Here is an 8,198-nt window from a genome sequence, read left to right as displayed (position 1 = left end):
TAGTATGATATTTTTGTATGATTTTTGTATGATTTTTACTATGTGTAATTCTTTTTTTGGCTAGGTGTCTGTTTGATCCTTACCCATTTTTTAACATGGGTTTATTTTAGAGGTTTTTGTCTATTTCTGAAACGGAGCAGGACCCTATGGTCCTTGCCCGCCCCCACCATGTCCCCTGCCTGCCTTTAGTCTGTGGAAAACTTTAGTCAAAGAATAAAGTTTCACCAGAGAAATGAGAAATGCTGAAACAAAGGAAAACAGTCAAAGGAGACTAAATAATAGTAATGTAGTCATTAAGCACAGTCAAGGACCTTTACTTATTTCTCACGGGCTATAGATAATATAGACCATTCAGGTATGACCTAGATCAAATCCCTTATGAGTAGACCGTGGAAGTGACAAATAGATTTAAGGGTCTAGACCTGATAGACAGAATGCCTGATGAACTATGGACAGAGGTTCGTGACATTGTACAGGAGACAGGGATCAAGAAAATCCCCATGGAAAAGAAATGCAAAAAAGCAACATGGCTGTCTGAGGAGGCCTTACAGATAGCTTGGAAGAGAAGAGAAGCGAAAAGCAAAGGAGAAAAGGAAAGATATTCCCATCTGAATGCAGAGTTCCAGAGAATAGCAAGGAGAGATAAGAAAGCCTTCCTCAGCGATCAGTGCAAAGAAATAGAGGAAAACAACAGATTGGGAAAGACTAGAGATCTCTTCAAGAAAATTAGAGATACCAAAGGAACATTTCATGCAAAGATGGGCTCGATAAAGGACAGAAATGGTATGGACCTAACAGAAGCAGAAGATATTAAGAAGAGGTGGCAAGAATACACAGAAGAACTGTACAACAAAGATCTTCATGACCCAGATAATCACAATGATGTGATCACTCACCTAGAGCCAGACATCCTGGAATGTGAAGTCAAGTGGGCCTTAGGAAGCATCACTACGAACAAAGCTAGTGGAGGTGATGGAATTCCAGTTGAGCTATTTCAAATCCTCAAAGGTGATGCTGTGAAAGTGCTGCACTCGATATGTCAGCAAATTTGGAAAACTCAGCAGTGGCCACAGGACTGGAAGAGGTCAGTCTTCGTTCCAATCCCAAAGAAAGGCAATGCCAAAGAATGCTCAAACTACCGCACAATTGCACTCATCTCACATGCTAGTAAAGTAATGCTGAAAATTCTCGAAGCCAGGCTTCAGCAATACGTGAACCGTGAACTTCCAGATGTTCAAGCTGGTTTTAGAAAAGGCAGAGGAACCAGAGATCAAATTGCCAATATCTGCTGGATCATCGAAAAAGCAAGAGAGTTCCAGAAAAACATCTATTTCTGCTTCATTGACTATGCCAAAGCCTTTGACTGTGTGGATCACAATAAACTGTGGACAATTCTGAAAGGGATGGGAATACCAGACCATCTGACCTGTCTCTTGAGAAACCTGTATGCAGGTCAGGAAGCAACAGTTAGAACTGGACCTGGAACAACAGACTGGTTCCAAATAGGAAAAGGAGTACATCAAGGCTGTCTATTGTCACCCTGCTTATTTAACTTATATGCAGAGTACATCATGAGAAACACTGGGCTGGAAGAAACACAAGCTGGAATCAAGATTGCCGGGAGAAATATTAATAACCTCAGACATGCGGATGACACTACCCTTATGGCAGAAAGTGAAGAAGAACCAAAGAGCCTCTTGAGGAAGGTGAAAGAGGAGAGTGAAAAAGTTGGCTTAAAGCTCAACGTTCAGAAAACTAAGATCATGGCATCTGGTCCCATCACTTCATGGGAAATAGATGGGGAAACAGTGGAAACAGTGTCAGACTTCATTTTTTTGGGCTCCACAATCACTGCTGATGGTGATTGCAGCCATGAAATTAAAAGACGCTTACTCCTTGGAAGGAAGGTTATGGCCAACCTAGATGGCATATTTAAAAGCAGAGACATTACTTTGCCAACAAAAGTACGTCTAGTCAAGGCTATGGTTTTTCCAGTGGTCATGTATGGATGTGAGAGTTGGACGGTGAAGAAAGCTGAGCACCAAAGAATTGATGCTTTTGAACTGTGGTGTTGGAGAAGACTCTTGAGAGTCCCTTGGACTGCAAGGAGATCCAATCAATCCATCCTAAAAGAGATCAATCCTGGGTGTTCATTGGAAGGTCTGATGTTGAAGCTGAAACTCCACTACTTTGGGCACCTCATGCGAAGGGTTGACTCATTGGAAAAGACCCTAATGCTGGGTAGGATTGGGGGCGGGAGGAGAAGGGGACGACAGAGGATGAGATGGTTGGATGGCATCACCGACTCGATGGACATGGGTTTGGGTAGACTCCGGGAGTTGGTGATGGACAGGGAGGCCTGGCGTGCTGCAATTCATGGGGTCGCAAAGAGTCGGACACGACTGAGCGACTGAACTGAACTGATAGATAATATTCTGAGCCATATCCTGTGACCTGTCTTACAGATACTGAAACCCCAGGAAGAGAAATTCACTACATGATGATCAGGCTGAACCCAGGACAATAGCCGCCACAATTCTGAGAATTGACTGCAAAGAAATGGGAACAAATGGACCCTGGGCCTGAAGATGAAGTACCTAAAACAACCAAGATGACGCTGGTCAGACCACTGATGACTAGTTGAAGGTGACCATTAGAGATGATTGTGCTATTTCTGCATGTAGCCCCCGCCCCCGTTCTGTCCATAAAAGCTGTCATCCCTTGCTTGTCGGGGGTAGAGGGGCCTCTGGACAGATGTCCGCCACTTCCCCCCCCTCCCCCCAGTTGCTGGCATCTGAAATAAAGCAAACTTTCCTTTCTCCCAGCCTGGGCTATTTATGGGGCTTTTGGGTGGCGAGTAGCTGGACCCCACCAAACTTCTTTTGGTAACCTTTTGAACCCAAATCCTTTCTTGGACTTGTGGTTTAGAAATATTTTCCGCACACTTTGTGTCTTGTCTTTTGACTTTCTGAATAATGTCTTTGTCAACTACAAAGTGGCACCTGCCATGGGTGCTTGCCATCTACATGCATGAGGATTAAATCATGTGCTGCTGCAGCTGCTGACCTTTAACCCTCCCTGAAAGGAGTTCAGGGTGGAGAGCAGGAATGAGGCCCTCAGAGCTGGGGTGGGTTGGGGGGAGGGAACCTGACAGGATAAGTCTTCAGATAGACATTCTCAGGAGCTGATTTTATGAGCCCAGTTCTTGTATCTCCTCACCTCTAGGAAAGCAGTAAAATCCTTCATGGTGGTGACTGTTCCTCATGACTAGCAAAGGCTTCATGAGACCAGCAGAAACTTAGTAGAAACCCCATATTTGAAAAAATATGTGCTTGATTGCTCGTATCTCCCCTTCACTCAAATCACATATATATACTGGCCTCCTTGCCTCCCTCCCCACCACCCCTCTCTTTGGAGCAGTTTCTCAGGCTTACCTGAGGTGCTGTCTCTTGGTCTGCAGTCCTCATTTGGCCCCAAATAAAATTTGACTCGCAACTCTCACGCCGTGCTTTTTTTTTTTTAAAGTCAATACCTTTCTTAGTAGACACCTTTAACTTTACAAAGTCTATGATGTTTTTTCTCACATGGACTGGCTTTTTGTGTACTAAAACTCAAAGCTTATAATCTGAGGCTCAAACCCCACATCATGTAGATTTTCTTCTGTTTCTTCGTAATTTTGTATTATAAATGTCTTAATCAGTTTGAGAGAATTTGGTGTAAAGTTTTAAAGTTTGTATTTACAGTAATTTCATTTCATATAGTTTCCAGTTAATTGTTCCATAACTATTTTGGAGAAGTCATGGGATATTTGCCTTGAATTTAGTTTGAATTTCCTCAGTTTAATGGAGGCGGCAGAAGTGTTTTGAGGGCCCAGGATTTCTGCTCCCCTGAGAGGGCAGCTTGGCCTGAATTCTTCCGCTGGATGGCAGCGTCAACTTAAAGCAATATTCACAACCCAAAAGTTGAGAGTTGTTTTATTCGGCAGAAACTTTTAGGACTCAAAGCCCGGGAGACAGCATCTCAAGTGACCCTGAGAGAACTGCTCCGAGAAGGGGAGCCAGGTCACATAGAAGTTCTGCAACAAACGGCAGGTAGTCTAACATCAAAAGATGACTGTTAGTTAAAGAAAAGCAGACATCCCAAGTTAAGGAATGTAGTGTTTCTCTATGTATGGGAAGAGGCAAGTGTCTGGGCACACTGAAATAGTTTCTTTCATTTACATCTCAGCTATCCTGGGCCAGTACCCTGTGTTTTTCACAGGGTACTGAGGTCCCTTGGGCTCACTTTAAAAGCGGCTGCAGCTTGATGGCTGTTTTGTTCTTGTTGTTCAGTCTGTCAGTCATGTCTGACTCTCTTCGACCCCATGGACTGCAGCGTGCCAGGCTTCCCTGTCTTTCACTATCTCCTGGAGTTTGCTCATGTCCACTGAGTCAGCGATGCCATCCAACCATCTTATTCTGTCACCCCTGTCTCCTCCTGCCCTCAGTCTTTCCCAGCATCAGGGTCTTTTCTAATGAGTTGGCTTTTTGCATCAGGTGGCCAAAGTATTGGAGCTTCAGCTTCAGCATCAGTCCTTCTAATGAGTATTCAGGGTTGATTTCCCTTAGGATTGACTGGTTTTCAGTTCAGTTCAGTTCAGTTGCTCAGTCATGTCCGACTCTTTGTGACCCCATGGACTGCAGCACGCCAGGCCTCCCTGTCCATCACCAACTCCCGGAGTTTACTCAAACTCATGTCCATTGAGTGTTTTTGGAACATTCTATGTCATTGCCTTTCTTTGGGACTGGAATGAAAACTGACCTAACAACCTAGATGTTTTCAACTGCATATGCTAAAAGAACCAGCTTTGCAGTTTCCAAGAAAAAAAGTTTCATTTTAACCAATTTTAATCAATTTTCTCTGAAGTCCAAGGAATATCATGGCCATCCTGCATCAAAAAGTCATCTTTCCTTTATGTAGTCATAGTTTCATACCTAAATTATAGACCAAATAGTGCTCAAATTAACTCTGATATCAGGGGCAGATCAGCTGAGAAAAAGCTTGGATTGTCCCTCTGGAGGGAAGTGAGACCTTGGTCCCATCAGAAGAATCTGAGGGGTTAAGGGAATTGGCAGGAGTGGGGAAACCTTGGTCCATCCTACATGTACCCTAATCTTAAATAATGCTTGTTTACTTTACTGAAGTAAAAAAATAGATTATAAAAACAAATATATTTTTCGGTGGATCGGACCTCCCAGGGTGCCCCTGCACCTGGCACCCTGCGACATCCCAAGAGATCCTATGGAGAAACATCTCCGGCCACTCGCATGGCATCTGCATCGCTGGCGAGTGAGCCTTCAAACCTTCAAAGAAATACATGAGAACAAACGCTTCTTCACAATCTGGGTCACCTCATAGGATCTGTGAGTTCCTCTGGTTCAGCACTCCCTTGACTTGGCTGTGGTTTTGGTTAAAAACAAATATAAATCACTGAAAGGTAAATTCATAATCTGTGATCGAAAGCTGCATTCTAAGAAAACTGTGTTCTCTTAACCTAGAGACTAGACTAAATTCCAGTCTGCTACCAGCTTACCAGATAACAAACAAAAAAAATTGTTTACGGGTAAGCTTAGAAAAGTCTTTCCCATATATTTTGAAGTAGCAGTATTTTTGCAAAGGCATCAGTGTGAAACCATAGAAGGCACGTTTAAAACCTGATTAAATTGAAATTGACAAAGTAATCTGGTCATTGCTGTGACTTGAAACACTTTAATATGATAACTAGAATTATAACTGACAGCATTTTAACGGAACATATCAGATTTTCATGAATGTCACATAATTTCTAGGATATCTATATTAGTATCATCAACCATACAATATAACTTGAGAAGATTCATCACTCCTCTGACAACACTTCCCATGCAGTTTAACAGGCCAAATGAACTCAGGTTGTTTAATATCTCTCTGTGGGAGGTCTCAGGGGCCCTCTGAAGCATCCCAAAGTTAGCTAGATGTCAATTATTTAGGAAGGTTTGTTCATAAATATCAAAAGGGGTTATAACAGTCAGGTAGGATCATATACGTCACTGTGAAACAATACTTATCCACTTAGCCAAAGTTAACAAAAGATTTCAAAGGTAAACCTAGAACAGATCACTTAAGAGATAAAGAAACTTAAAATCCATTAGCAAAGGCAGTTCAGCATCTCAAGGAAACTTGTACTACGCACAAAGCTCTTTTCTGGGGGCCCACTTTCCATAAAACCTCCTTATCCCTTTCTGTACCCATTCCTTTGCTTCTCCCATCCTGAAACTGCTGCCTATAGGTAGGAACTACTTCTTTTTCCTTCATAAAAGGCGATTTCATTCCTCATACCTTCTTTAATAACAAGACATACATTTTCCTTAAGCAACCAAGAACTGACTTTTATATTGGCATTCTACAGATTGGTGAACATACGTATCAGTGATACTATCTAAAAAAAATTTTGCTTTCTTATAGTGGACATCTCAGGATGGCACCAGACACCATTCATGGATAGTCAAACATCCCTTTAGTTTCTGTGTAAGAGGAAGGTATTGTCAAGTAGTGAATGTTTCAGAACCTTAATTTATTTGGAAATGACCTAGCTATTCAATACACTGTCATCACTTAGTTTAGCACAATGATAGAAATCCAGGTAACCAAAATCTGGAGAAACTATTGTAAATTCAGTTCAGTTCAGTTGCTCAGTCGTTGTCTGACTCTTTGTGACCCCATGGCCTGCAGGATGCCAGGCTTCCCTGTCCATCACCAACTCCCGGGGCTTGCTCAAACTCATGTTCATCGAGTCAGTGATGCCACCCAACCATCTTATCCTCTGTCGTCCCCTTCTCCTCTGCCTTCAATCGAGACTATTATAGACAGATATTTTAAAATATAATTATTTTTAATAGTTTATCTAAAAGCTCATATTACATTTACATTTTTTAGGAGTTTTTTGTTTTGTTTTGCTTTTAGAGGTACTTTCTTTGTTGACAAGCTAGTGACAGATATAACAATATAGCAATATTTTTCTTATAATAAACCTAGGCACTGTAAAAATGTTATGCTTAATGTTAATGACTCTTAGACATGTCTATATTAGAGTAGTAAAAAAAACCTAGATATTTAATATTGACTATTTCCCAGTTCACATGAATCCAAAATTCATTTAGGTCGATTTTTTCTTGTATTTAGAACTGTTTGATTTGTAAGGGCTTCCTTTTCTTTAGATTATTTAAATAAGAACTCCCAACTTCAGCAATATTATCAAAAAACAGAAGATTCACACTGAGACATACATAAATCCACACAGACAGAGATCTTCTAGTTTTCCGCCTAAGATTTAAAATATCTCTTTGACCTCTTTTTTTGGGGGGGGGGGTGGTTTGAAGTTCTCATTTGCCCAAGGCTGAGATCTCAGGCAAAGTGGGCAGTGTTTTCAAGGCAAGGGTTAACTTCAAGCTTTGCCCTAGGCAGGCCTTTTAACAAGCTAATTGTTCTTAATTGCATATGCAAAAGAACCAGCTTTACAATTTCCAAGAAAAATTTTTTTTTTATTTTAACCAATTTTCTCTGGTTCTATAGAATATCATGGCCATCCTAGGACAGGTCGTCTTTCCTTTCTGTAGTCACAGTTTTATCCCTGAATTATAGACAGATCAGCGGATAGAAAGCTCGGATTGTCTCGGTGGGGTGGATTTGCTCGCGGATGGATGTCAGCTGGCGGCAGTAGCGAGGCCCGCGGGCCTCTCCTGGGAGCGGGAGTACGGGCGGAGCGCACCTGGCCGCGTCGGGGGCGGAGCGCGCCTCCTCCGAGCTCTTAGGCAGAGGGTCCCGGGTCTCAGGGGTCTCCATTGCGGCTGCGAACGCCCATTTCGTGGGCTCCTGGGTCCCCGTCGATCGGCATCCAGTGAACGGAGCGGAGGGGTGCGGACCACAGGTAAGGGAACTGGGGCTCGGTGGCGCAGGGCGGAGCAGGGAACCACCTATTCCGCCCTGTCTGTTGGCACAGTCTCGGAGCCCCCTAACCTGGCGGTCGCAGAAAGGCCTCGCCATTGGGGTCAAGGCCTTTATTACCACTTTACCCCGTCGCCTAAAGCTCAGACCCGCGCGGTTTTCCCAAGCAGCCTAGTGCCTGCAGCGAGGTCCCCTCCCCAGGAAGTCCAAGGGATTTATCCTGCCTGGTGATTTCA

General features: G+C 43.0%; 1 pseudogene across 1 annotated transcript in view; it reads left to right on the top strand.

Annotated features, from left to right (window-relative positions):
* The first annotated feature begins 7,748 nt into the window (after nt 1–7,748).
* Nucleotides 7,749–8,198, top strand: part of LOC145526409 (14-3-3 protein theta pseudogene) — a 29,137-nt pseudogene continuing 28,687 nt past the window's right edge. Inside the window, exon 1 of the transcript XR_014068876.1 lies at nt 7,749–7,945. The product of XR_014068876.1 is annotated as a 14-3-3 protein theta pseudogene (transcript). The remainder of the gene's footprint in view (nt 7,946–8,198) is intronic.

The sequence above is a fragment of the Giraffa tippelskirchi genome, chromosome 11, assembly GCF_054371585.1.
Source record: "Giraffa tippelskirchi isolate mGirTip1 chromosome 11, T2T-mGirTip1v1.2.pri, whole genome shotgun sequence".
In the NCBI taxonomy this organism is placed as follows: domain Eukaryota; kingdom Metazoa; phylum Chordata; class Mammalia; order Artiodactyla; family Giraffidae; genus Giraffa; species Giraffa tippelskirchi.
This window is presented reverse-complemented; position numbering and strand designations above follow the sequence as displayed.